A 13,706-nucleotide genomic window follows, 5' to 3' on the forward strand; every position below is an offset into this window, starting at 1 on the left:
CGCCATGTCTGTAACGTTTTTTGTTTTGTTTTTGTGCAATGTGCGAGCAGTTTTGTACAATGTAAGAGTGGCGTGACTTTGGCTTTAGGGATGCAAATCGTTCGCTACTCGCTGGTCCGTTTCCAGCCTATTGCGACATATTTCGGGAAGATTCCAACCCAAAAGGAGTTGGGTCCTGTGATGTTGTAACCACATCATGGGAGCCAAGTGCCGCGAGTGTCTGCAGCAGGGAGCGCTCAGATCACCCAATCCGAAACATTGCATATTCCCCAATTTCAACAAGTTTTGAGAGCACGCCCCTTTTGACAATTTTGCCCTAAAAAAAGAAAAAAAGAAACCCTAAACAAACCCCGCGGTGCGGACGTTATAGGCACCCGTCCCCAACGGAGGCCTATTTGCATAAAATATATTTTAAAAATAAGGAGCCCGGAGAGCATAAAAAAGCGAAAATAAACTTAAAAAAAAAAAGAAAGAACCATCCCCCCTCTCTCCTCCCTCCGGGATTCGTAGCATGGCCCCGATTGGCTTTACTGGTTCCCATAGCCGGCGGCGTACCCTAGGGTGCACTCGTCGAGTCAACCTGAATTAACCGAAGCCTAGCGGCGTTCGGTTCATTTGCTAATACCAAAAAAAGAAAAGAAAAGAACCCTTTAAACTTTTACTTTTCTTTTCTTTTTTTAACCGGGGAGAGGCTTATTTAAGCATTATCCATGCACGCGACCAAAGAAAAACCCATTGCTAAATGCAGTAACTTAACCTGCGTAGAAAAAGATGTGGTACTCCGGAGTAATTCCGAGTTTCACCTGATGTTTTGATTCCTGCGTCTAGTTTCGGCTAAACTATAGCCACGGGACAATCCACGAGACTGTCGGTCTTTCGTAAAATCTGTTCTTCTCCGACGTTGAGTGCAGCGAACGCAGCGTAGCGTGGGACGTGCGCCTCTCATTGGCCGGCGAGCAGGAATTCGTTATCTGCGAACGAGAAGAATATGCACGCCGTGCGCTACGCCGTGTTTGTTACGCTCAACGTTAGAGCTTAACAAGCGCCTTAAGCGGAACCGGTATTCACGTACGTAACTTCAAGTAGCGCCTTCTACCAAACGATCACATGCAACACTACTTCTCGTAGCCAATGGAAGGTCACCAAATAGTCATACTCGAGTGTAAGGGGTGGAGTAAGGCTAATTTTTTTTTCATGGCGTGCGTACGGACTTATTTTTTTTTTATCTACCTCGCTTCTATATTTCCGGAATATTTCGGTAAACCAGTTATCGAAAGAATCGTCACCCGTGAGCTGGAGCGTGCGGCCATATTTGAATTTCCTACTTTTACATCCAATCAAAGCGCGTTCGTAAGACTCACCGAATTTCTACACCCATTTATAGACCAACCCGAGCGACTGACGTCACGCACCTGCGGTGGCGCTGCTGTCGGCACTGCGCATGCGCACACGGTTCACTTCACGGCTCTCGTCGTCTTTGCGCGTTTCCTTTCAGCGACTCGACCAATCACTCGCAGTGAATTCACCGCGAACCTGCGCTTTTGTTTATTCGTTAATGATTGGCTCATTCGCTCGTGGCAAACGAACAAAAGACGGCGAGCGCCATGACGGTGCACTTTTTGGGACTGTTTGGTTGGCATCGTCGGATCGTACTGTGTGAGCGTGCGTTCAGACACGAAGTGAAACGGTCGATATCGTGTGAAGCAGCCGATTGGAAATATCCACTGGCGGCCATAGCTGTGTGCACGACTGCTGAGCGCGTGCTGATGGCGAGCTTCCCCGGTTCTTTTGCAACGTGCATTCCACACCATCAAGATTGCCATTCTTTACAGCCTATTAATCTGGGCTCGTTCAGAGCATGCGCTGTAGACATCACCCACAAGTATGGCGCCTAGTGAATACTCCTTATAGAGTCGACAATTGGTTGGCGTCCCTCGATGAAAGATCAAATCTGATCTATACGTGAAGAACGGCGCAGCCAAAAACAAAACAAATACCGAGCGAATTGCATTTATGCTATACTCGAAGGTGAGACATTATCCGTCGCCGTCACATTAACCGGCAATCGAGACCATAAATACCGCCTCAATCCATCAGGTGGGTCTACGCTCGTCTAGACACCTCGGCGGGCGGCAGCCATTCCTGAACGGGCCGCATGACTAAACTCATTTCCATACCCCGCCGCGTCCGGTAGCGGAGGGGAAAAAGGGGCAGCTACTCGAATTCCCTTCCTGCGTCCTCCCGTCCCGTCTCCCCAAGCTCCCGTTCCCTATTGGAACGCCGAAGCTTCCCGCCATGAGGGTATAAAGTCAGCCTTCCCCTAAACGATCCAGCTACACGGGAAAAGTCAGAGTTCGAACAGGGACGACCGTCCCCTTGTCCTTCGTATAAATGTTCGGCGGGCAGCCATTTTGCCGATCCTTCTGATAAGTTGTCTATCGGAGATGTGCGCGACCAAAATTGTCGTTGTGGTCGGCCTTCCAGGATTGGCAAAACGCTCAGCATCGCGTCTCGAGTATAACGCGTTTTACTTTCATTAATGAAAATATTAGCAATTTGGGACTGTCAACTTGGACGGTGCTGGAGTAGGAACGGGATGACTAGACGCTTCCACCGTGCGTTCTAAACACGCCGTCAAAACTGTCTCCGGCAATTGATAATCCTCGTGGTGACGTCACAGAAAGAGACCATAAGAGGCAAGTACCGCAACATCTCGACGCCAAAAGTGCGCTGCAACAAAAAATCGGCAGAAGAAGCTAAGCGTGCTCCTAAGTGTTGTCGAAGGTAGTAAGTTCGCGCTGGAAGAGGAGTACGCGTGTTTATACTGCTTTTCTTAGATTGCAACAGACTACATCGACGTCGCGAACGTTTCTCGGGGTTCGACTGGTTAAGGCGAATTTGTCGAGATTTTGGCACACTTCAACGAAGTATATACCACTTCTTAAACTCTGTTGCCGGACTCCTACAGAAAAAAATTCATATTTATGTGAGAGAGAAAAAAGAAAAGAACATAATACTTCATACATTCGCTTATGTTTATAAACTTGGATAATGTCACGGGTTATTCTCCTTGTCCCTTCGTGGTCTCTAAGGAAACCGTCGAAATTCGTAGACGAATTCACAGTGTTTCGAAAGCCCTCCAAGCAAAAAAAGAAAGCCCGTTTGCAAACGTGCCGGGACGAACATTGAGAGAGCTGCCGGTGCACAAGACGCGGTGCCACCTAATAAACCCTTTTCCAAAGTCACCGGCCGAATATTGAAACATGGAAACCCCTGCATGATGGCGGAACAACTGACAACGTAAAACGTGCAAGTCACTTCATAAGATAGCGAACCTCGGAGAGCGCGGCCAACGCTAGGAGCTGACGAGCTAATCAAACACCTTCGAAAGTGCAGCGTCACTGAGCGAGCTCATCGCCTTTGCCTGAGAATGTTTCGGTTTCTAATCCAACGAAACCCATGAAGTGTGTCGTAACGTTGCGGTGTTAGTCCGCCATTTTGCAGGGATTCCATAATTGCCGACAGAAGGCAAGTCTTATGAAATGGGTCCATGTCGTGATGCGTTCCGCGAGTCCAAGAAATAGTGAAAATCTTAGCAAAACATCGGCTGTCACTTTGAGGATTCTAGAAAGCTCCTTTTCAAGTTCTACCTATGAACTCCGACCACCTTCGGTTTTTGTTACGAATACGGGCTCTGCCACTCATGGCTCCGCCAGTGCGAAAACTACTGCCTGGTTTCCGTCTCTTCTCTGTCTTCGTGCCCGTTTAATACACGCTGTTTTCAACGCGCTATTAATTATTAGCTAGCCCAGCTTTAGATTCGCCTGCAAGGACAGGGTGCACATAATTGCCCTCGTCACGCTCAGACTGTAATTTGCCGATAGCTACTAGGCAGGGCAACTAGGGCACACGACATAGTTGGCACTGTTCACTCTTCACGTTTGTCTACGATTTTATAATCCCATCTTTATTGTCTACACGAGACAAAAAATATTTATACCAATGCATTAACCATACAAAAAGAACAACATCGTAGAATACGGTTTTGGGTCAGTAAATATTGGTGCACTCGTTTATATACCGAGATTCATGCAGCGACTCCACAAGAACTTCACTGGTTGTCACTCCACCTGATTGCTTTACGCCAGGCAATGGGAGTGAGTTATTACCTTTTCTAAAAAAACTCATTTGACGGTGTAAAGACAAAAACAAATTGGCAGCTACTTTTATTTTTAAGCTTCTATGATGCGTGATATGCAGTATGGTAAGGAGCGATCGTTTCAATTTCCTTAGGAGACATTCAACAGTCGTCTTGGGCTAGTGAAGAACCTATATTTTTTGTGGGTATCCCTGTCAAATTTAAAAGAACAGTTCACTTGGTACAAAATTGCCCTGACGTCAACTGGCCCACTAAATTTATAGAGAAATTAAATTGGTGTATAAGTTACGTGGCGTCAGATCTCGTGACATCAATTGGCGCTAGTGTTTAGCTCACGTGACGTCAATTTTAATGCCAAATTTGGCGGGAAATGCACATTACGAACGGAGGGCTAGAGAGGGTTTTCGAATGAAGAGTTCCGTTAAAAAGCATTTCATGCTTTAAAATACCCCCCCCCCCCACACACACACACACACCACACAAACACAGAGATTCTTTTCGTTCTCTCAGTATCGGGTTTAATGCGACGCAATGTATTTTCTATGGGTCTCAGCACTCTTGCGTCTCGCTTTTACGCCTGGTCTTTGCTTCTTACGTTTTCATCCCTTTACCCTGGCCAGAAACGTAGCAACGCACCCCGCACAAAGTAAAAAAAGTACAGCGCAAAAGCCGAGGGTAACGCGAAGGCAGAGCTGAACGCAGCTAAGCGAGAGCGGTGCCCCTCAACGATCAATGTCGACCCCAATGTGTCGGTCCGCTAACTACAAAAGGCTACCCATTCTTTTACCGCTTAGCCGCGGGGGTGCGCCCCTCATTATTCACCGGGTGCTTTTCTGCATCGTTTGACTCCTGTCTTGACTCAATGGGTGCGTCTTCTTAATTCGCGCTGACGTCATCGTTCCCGGGAGAGACTCGAAATGACTAGGCGAATTTGCATCGGGAGCGAGAAGACGCGACAACTCGGTTTTAATTACCCGCACCCTTCTTTAATTGCCTCTTTCTGAAACAGTTATTGGATTCGATGTCATCAATTTTCGTGCTTCGCGTAAATGATATACACACGAAAGAATAAACACTTATGGCGGAGCACTGAAGTTATTATCTGAAAGATGTTGTGTCTTGTTCGCCGTCCTATTGTTGAATATTTTTGGCGAAACTTAACCAACACGCTTGGTTATTTCATAACACTAATGACTCGAGTTAGCTGGGTTGCATCAGATATTGTTCGATGAGGCATATATTTTGGAATAATTACCATTTTGTCACAAGTTATACTGTGATTCTTTTTTCCTCATAGTGTTCTTACTGTTAAATTGCGACGTCAGTGATGTTTTTTCGAACATATGTGATCGCACAGTGACTGAAATAAACAAAGTTGAACAAAATTTAAAACGCTGTTGTAAAATGAGTCTAATTGCAGTTATTTCAAGAAAAGAAGTCGCGTCGGCAAAATCAGTTACCCAAAAAAGCAACCAAGTCATCCAATGCGCTTACCGCAAAAGTATTCACGAAAAACAAGGATACAGTATTCCCCTTTTATTTTAAACTGGAAAATGTCCGCACTCATACAAGCATAATTGTTCAGGGAGCTAGACGTTGTGGACATATCGACACATCTACATCACCATCAAATTCCTTTTCCCAAATTCTGGCTTTCATAGCAATTCAATTCGTTTTCAAACCACCACTAAAAAAATGTATAAAATCTGCTTATGCAAAATATTTACATGTAACGATAAGCGAAACTATTCAAACGCCTGTTACATTGAAGTTTTTCAGACACCAAATACGTAGATACTTCCGTAGGGTGCAACTAAAGCCATTGGTTACATCAAGCATAGTTAGCAGGGCGTTACATAGACAAACAGAGTATGCCTCGTTTTACCTTTAGTTCAGACGCAGCAGACGCTACGAGCTGATGGGAACAATCAGACATAGTCAAAAGTGCACTATCGTGGTGTTCGTCACGTTTATGTAAGAGTTCTATCATCATTGGATTATAGAAGAGAGGCTGAGTTTCTTACAGTTTTAACAATATTTGATGGGTACATCAGCTCGTAGCATTGGCTGCATGTGGATTTAAGCATGATTAGCATGAATGGTCCATATCTCACGGCGCTTGATCCTCGTGAGTCAACATTACGGTAGATTTGTATTCTCCTCAGATAGCCTTGAAACAATTAGGTGGTAAATTTTGTCGGCAGGCAGATTGTGTCAAATCAATGAGGTGGTCAATATCATCGGCAGGCATTTTTTTTAGTCGATTTTTCATTCGAAGCGCTCGAAAACAGACGGTTGTCGAGTTGAGCGGCGGAACCCATGAGCACCATTTTACATTGTCGCGCCGCAAACCAATCTTTGAGCTTTTGTCAAAGTGAGATTTGTAGAGTTGTGGAACGCTCACCGTTTTGCTTCAGGATGAGCATTTCAAATGATGATCCGAAGTTTTCGCAGCCTATCAAACTTAGCACCCCAAGTCTCTGAAGAAACAACAAGTGCCGAAGATGCTCCAGATCCGCAGAGCGTACACAACAAGGCCACCACTTCGTTGCATTAAAGATGTGTTAGAAGACAAGAAGGGACATCAACCTTGGCAAGTCAGCCATCGCGAACCAGGGGCACACATAGTCACAGAGACAGCCCCCAAGAAAGACGTCTCAGATGTTATAAAAATATGTTAAGCGTAGCAAGTCAAACGTAGCGTGAACCACGAGGACGCAGTCACAAAATACCTCAAGAAGACACCGGGTTGAATACTGGCGACACAGTATCACTTTCACCTCCACACCAGTGACACTTGCAGGCACTGAAACAGGACTCCGGTTGCAAAACCGACCTCAACTTTTCTCCCTCTCCATCCTCCACCGAACGGTGCAGGGAGGGCGGAAGATGCCAGGGACTCAGATGAGGTGGCACAGCCAGCACCCAATGCCCTACACACGGCGTCTAACTACGATGCCCCCCCCCCCCCCCCTTCCCTTCACTCTCTCCTTGGGTACCTTCACCTCCGAATCTCCCACCGCTCCCCACGCCCCCACGACTTCCCCAAACCCCCTCCGAAGTTCCCGAACGAACCCCACGTGGAGCCATCTTTTGCTGAATCAACACCCTGCTCCCTCTTCGATTTTTTTTCAACGTGTTGCTTTTTTTCTTTTTCTTTTACGACCTACAAGTGGCGCCCCCACCGCTAAAGCCATTCCGATGGAATACGTAACCTATGTGGGAGGTGAGCGAGGGCGTTTGTGGAGGGGGAAGAGTCCTCGCTCTGGGTTCCCACTGGAAGAATGCATCGCCCAGCTTGTGATTTACGGTCAGCGGCTGATTCATACATCGCGTTGGCAACACTGTGCAGTCCCCCCGCGCACACCGTTTGGCTCCGCGGTGGCTCGTGACCCAACGGGACACTTTCGGTTTGGGTTTCTGTTTTCATGCGTAGCCGCAGAACCGAAATATAAATTTCTTATTTCGGGGGAGAGGGCAGCTCCCAAATTTTACAATACCTTTTTGTTTCTGTATCTGTATATTCTTTGTTGTTTGCGTGTACTTTTGCGAATTAGTGCGGCTACCGTTGAAGGTGTCGACAGCGACGCCATCAAGAGGGCGATTGCTGTACACGATGAACAGGTTTGGGAGCAGATCATGATCTTAACCGAGAATCAATACGTGAATTTTCGTACCACACTTAAGATCTCTTATAAATTTAGAATTTCTGTACAAGAGTCATTCCTATAAAGGTGGGTTGATGTGAATTTATCTCAGATAAAACAGTCCGCAATGTCTTTCAATTTGTACATTGTTTGATTTTTCGGAAGACTCAGGACGAACAAGCCTCTTTAATGCATTATCAAACTTTTGTAGGAGCAGCCTGCCCTTTTACAGAGGGAGCCATTAGTTACAACGTCATTTAAAAAGAACTTATTAAAAATGGAGTTGTTCAAAAACAAACAAAAAACTTCTTCGACACATGTAGATACAAATCGTAGTCTGTGTATCTACTGGGCTATTCCGACGGCTATAATGTCTTTAGGTGGTCTATTTATTATACCCGAGTTTCATGTGTGTAGGTAATAGCAACATTATACACACTTCAAAACGCCTTCGTTTATGTTTTACGCACAGGGCAGAAAGCGGTTGAATCCGTCTGGTTGCCACTGCATCTCACGGATCGCAAAACACATGCTCTAAAGTGCTTGATCTCTTTTTCAGTGTGTTCATATAACTTTTTTTTTTTTTTTTTTTTTTTTTTTTTTTTACGTTTCTGCTAATGGTGTGCCATCACAGAGTAGCAACGTCAACCAGACGGTTCTTACCGTTTTTCTCTCCGTGCATAAAAAAAAAAAATGTTTTTAATCTTACATTTTTTTTCTAGTACCTAGAGACCCGTGACATTTGCCGTTTCATAAATGCACCACCTAAAAGCAACTTTGTGAAACGTCGTATCGCGCCCAGTTACGGCACTCGGAAACACCTCGTAAACGCAGGTTCCCGAGTGGCACAGTCTGCACTTTAAATAGGGCTTGTGCAGTCTCGGACGTATTATACCGGGGAAAATAGTAATCGATTACAATTTCAATTACACTCGCTCGAAAAAGTACTCAATTAGATTACTCGACTACCCAAGACGAAAAGTAATTAACCGTTACTCTAAAGAGCAACCGGTTCTCCTCGGATTAGTTTCGATTTTTTAAAACGACTGAGTTTTTCCTGCCGGCCTGAAAACATGTTTTTTCGTACTTTCCATTATTGGATTAAAGGGACTCTGAACCTAAACATTTCAGTATCTACAGACCAACACGCGGCCCTGAGGTCATGCAGCTGCGGTGGCGCTGTCGACGGCACTGCGTATGCGCAGACGCTTCACGCGAATTTGGTTTCTGTGCACGCGCAGTGCCTACATCTTGTGTGGGCAAACGCGGGCTTGTTTGTAAACAGCGTGTCGGTCTATAATAAGCGGCGCACTATCTTTTTTGATGAGTCAGCAACCACGCGCGGGCACACGGAACGAAATTGACGTCATCATATCCCCCATTCACGCTTAATAAGCTCGAACGGGAGATATGATGACGTCAATTTCGTTTCGTGTGCTCGTGCACACCGGCGGCTGCTGACTCATAAAAAGATTGTGCGCCGCTTATTATAGACACTAAAATGTTTGGTTCGTCATCCTTTTAAGGCCAAAGAATTATCAACTACTTATCAATTTTTGATCTACCGATTCTCGCTCAATCACCCTTCCTGCCGGGGATTTAGTTCGTGGATTCCTTGCTGGGAAACTTGTACGAACAAAAAGCGCCATCAGAAACGGGAGGAGAAAAAAGTAGCGATCACTAGTAACTTAGTGCGTTCCAAACGTAATCAGATTACTCTAGAGTTAACTTCCTAATAAGTGTGATTGAATTATTACGAGATTACTCCGAAAAGTAGTCGACTATAAGTAGTTCAATTAATTTTTAATGAGTGCCGCACGAGTTTGTGCTTGCACTACCTTGGTGATAAGAAGTCCCTCCAAAGGAAACTTGTATAAAAAATAAAATACCTCTTACGTAATGGGAGTTGTAAGAACAAAATTATGAGTGCTGTCAGAGGTGCTGTGAAAGCAACCTGTTTCTAAAAATAAGGGTAAAAAAATACGAGGAACAAATGATACATTCTTGAGAAGAACAAAATGAGGGAGTTACGGGGAATCGAATAATTGTTCGGATGCTAGGCGTTCGATAAATCACGCTCAAGAATGGAAAGATTCGAGAGGAAGACAGTGTTGAGGTTGAAGGAGTACTGGGGTCTGCGCCCGTTGCGTCAGGAAACAAAAGCACCATGCGCCTTTTACACTAGTGGCCCAGTCAAATGGCGCGGACACTAAAATTTGGATATTTAATCGAGGCTAGTTTCAGCTAAGTGTAGCTATCTTAGTTGGGCGTCAAATAACCACGTGAAGTATTAGCACGATGGTGTAGCCTTTCTTAAAATAGGAGAATTCAGAAAGGCAAAGAGGGGGGGGGGGGGGGGGGGGATGTGGGACAGAAAGAAAAGAGATAATATACTCCGTTTCTTTTCGGGAAGTATATATTGCGCAAAACTTTCCGTTCATGTCTCGTACCTAAACAGCGACTCTTAGTAGATTGCACGGCTCACTTGAAGAGAGGCCGTCGATGGCGAAAGAGTATCTTTAACTATAAAGACAACAAAAAGGCGAAGTAGTTCAGTATCGCGTTCCAGATAGGATGTCCCTCGAGTGCGGATCCATCTCGCCTCCGTCTTTCTCATCCCTACACTCCCGCTACGCGGCAATCGCCGTTCAATTTCACGGTTCGCCGGTCCGCCAACAACGGCCGAAACTCCACCGCGGCAGACAACCTTGGCGCGATGACGTCACCCGATGGCGATGCGGTAGCTCTAGCCAAACTCGATTAGCCTCGGGAGTTCCCTACTCGCGCCGATCACACGCGCCAATCACGTGCCCCAATCACGTGCACCCATCCCAGAGCGTGTTCGCCTATCACTCCCCTACCCTTTACAACTCTCGGCTGACGATCGTAGCTGGCAAAGACACAAATCCTGATTAGTTCTGGTCGTTTACATCCGAGGTACGCCCTCCCCGCCACCGATGATCTCGATAAACTAAGTCCCGAATTAAAAATGCAGGGGGAGCCGCCTACCAGATCCGATTTCTGTCGGGGGGGGATAAAATAAAATATGCATTCGAAACACGAGTGCGATGCGTTTTCGAAACGGTGGATTCGTATTTGGGTAAGCCTTTTTGAAGCGGGACCGGGAACCGTCCCGGCTCAGCTACTCGAGGTATACGCTTTTAACTGGAGTTCCGGCCTAAGCGTGTCTTTGTTTCTGATGCTAATTCTGTAAGAGTGAGCTGACAGCATGATCTTTATAAAGTAATTATTCCTGCCTCATGGGCTTACTCGTGTGTAGCACTGAGAAGCGATCAATTCCTCCGATTGAGCTGGGTAGGTCATGTTTTTATAGTTTGCCTTGAGGGTATCTTTTTTCCATTCTCAAATACTTATAAATCTGGAAGAACGTAACTCCGAGCTGACAGAACAAACCTTAACCCTGTAGAATTTCACGGAGTGCGAAGAGCTTTTGGAAACAGGTAACTTTCTTTTTTGTCAACGTACAACATGTTTTAATCGATCTTAACACAAACGAATCTCAGGAACATTACACCGACGAAAGCACGACGAGGTGCGAGTGATAGCACCGTTGGTGATAAAAACACACGAGTAGGTATAACTCAACCCGTGCAAAACAATCCGCTTGGCCAGAACTTGGCAAACGGCGAAGACTACGGCCCCTGTGAGCCAATCAGAGCGTCGCAGCGAGACACGTGACAACGTATTGTTGGAGTGTGCTCCTTCAATAGAGAGCTCTCACGTGGATCGGTTTGTGGCTCTGATTGGCTCGAGACAACGTTATTAGAGATTAGCTCAGTTACGGAACTGTTCGTAGACGCTGCATGCACGAGCAGTACCCCCCTCACTCACCACGACTCGATGGATGGATGGATGGACGAATGCGGCTGAGCCCTTTGGATCGGGCGGTAGCTTATGCCACCTAGCCATTTTGTTTTACCATTTAAGCTTAGAATATTTAAATGTGAAATCTACATTCACTCCACACTGCAAAAAAAGTGGGGCTATAAAACCCCCTTGCCATCAGTTAATAAGAAAGTACCTAGTTTTCCCTCCCTTTCTGCCACCATTCAGTTAATCTTTGCTTGGTAATCTCTACAGTCTTGAAATCCGCTCTCCCCTCACTGTCTCTAAAACCCAATGACTTTATTGAATCCATGTTGTCTTCGGTAGGCATAGGGTGAAGCCCTTTACAGTAGAGTATCAAGTGCTCAGCCGTCTCGTCCTCCTCTCCACAAGCAGTGCACACTGTATCCATTTCCTGGTATTTCACTTTGTATGTTCTGGTTCGCAGAACCCCCGTCCTCGCCTCAAACAACAATGAGCTTCTCCTAGAATTGTCATAAATGCTTTCTTTGGCCATAATTGTTTTGCTTAATCTATAGATTTCCAGAGCCGTCTTTGTCTGCATTCCCTCTAGCCACTGATCTCTTTCTGTGGCCTTGACTTTCTTCTTAACTGAGACTTGCTCTTCCGTATCTTCGCTATAGCCCCAAAACTTTCCTCTTAATTTCCTAGTGCGCTGTCTCCACTCTGTGTCTCCACTCCTCATGTCTAAATAGCTGAAAAACCTTCGTGCCCATTGGTCCCCATCCATTTGCCTCAACCGATCCTCAAATTCTATCTTGCTCACCGCTTCCCTGCTCTCAAATGACGCCCATCCCATGTCTCCTTGTACACCCTGGTTTGGCGTTTTGCAATGTGCCCCCAAAGCCAGTCTACCTACTCCGCGCTGTTTTATTTCTAGTCTCGCATGCACTTTGGATTTCATGCATAGCACCGCGTTTCCAAAAGTCAAGCCAGGCACCATGACCCCTTTCCAAATCTCTCTCACCACCTCATACCTGTTGTAATTCCAAAGTGCTCTATTTTTCATTACAGCTGCATTTCTGTTGCCCTTACATATTATATACTTTTCATGCTCTCTGAGATATTCTGCACCATCACATATCCATATTCCTAGATACTTGTATTTACTACACTCTTAGAAAAAAGGGTCAGTATAGTCCTCCCTAAAGGGAGGAACGCTCTTGACACATATGTTCCTTCAGAAAGGGAGAAACTTTCGTCCCTTAAGCAGGGGAGGAAAAGTTCCTCCGTCGACTGCATCTCATTATGGCGGCCACGAATCGAGCAAATCGAGCTCGGTAAGGCTTAACGAGAACACTAAGTCTATTGCACGAAGCGAGAGGAGCAGGAAATAAAAACGTAACACGAGCTTTCCGCGAACTGTATTTATTTCCGAAGTTTCTTTACCCCTGCAGGTAAAGAAACTTACGTTTCGAAAGCATGCAGTCACTCAGTCTTCTCATCGTCAGCACTGCGATGTTCAACGGAGACAACCGGCACTCAGTTCGCGCACTTTATGTCCTACCTTTGCTATTCCTCGAGCCACAATTCCTTCGTCAACCGTTGCGTCAACCGCACATCACGGAGGGGTGAAAAACATTCGCCCGCAAAACCAAAAGCCGCTCTCAAAAAAAAGCAAATCCGAAGCAACCTCTTGGCTTACCTCAGCACGGTAACACGAAATTATGGCGTAGCCGCGTAGCGTAAAAGGATGTTAAATCGCTTGCCACCAGATGGCAGGGTCAAGCAGAGTAATCGCACGAAGCTAGGCTAGGTGGCGCTAGGTACCGCCCAATTCATGTTTTTACAAAAAAATATTTTTATTTCCTTACGCCAAAATTGCGTTTCCTTTCCTACGGAATCTCTAACACATGTAGACACGTTGCGCACACTACAAACATCAGGTCAACATATATTGAACGCATACACAGGCATCGCACATACAAACATCAATACAACAGCACACTATCCCGATCACTACTACCGAGCCCTGCGTTTCCGTCTTTTATAGTGGTCGTTTTGAACGTACGGAATTTTTCGGTGACTCCCTA

The 13,706-nt window shown here is 45.8% G+C and overlaps 1 protein-coding gene across 1 annotated transcript in view; it reads right to left on the reverse strand.

The window, feature by feature from the left end:
* LOC8027735 (neuron navigator 2-like) overlaps positions 1–13,706 on the reverse strand; it is a 244,850-nt gene that overhangs the window by 148,329 nt on the left and 82,815 nt on the right. The window lies entirely within an intron of this gene.

This window comes from Ixodes scapularis, unplaced genomic scaffold (genome assembly GCF_016920785.2).
Source record: "Ixodes scapularis isolate PalLabHiFi unplaced genomic scaffold, ASM1692078v2 PGA_scaffold6__148_contigs__length_123643588, whole genome shotgun sequence".
In the NCBI taxonomy this organism is placed as follows: domain Eukaryota; kingdom Metazoa; phylum Arthropoda; class Arachnida; order Ixodida; family Ixodidae; genus Ixodes; species Ixodes scapularis.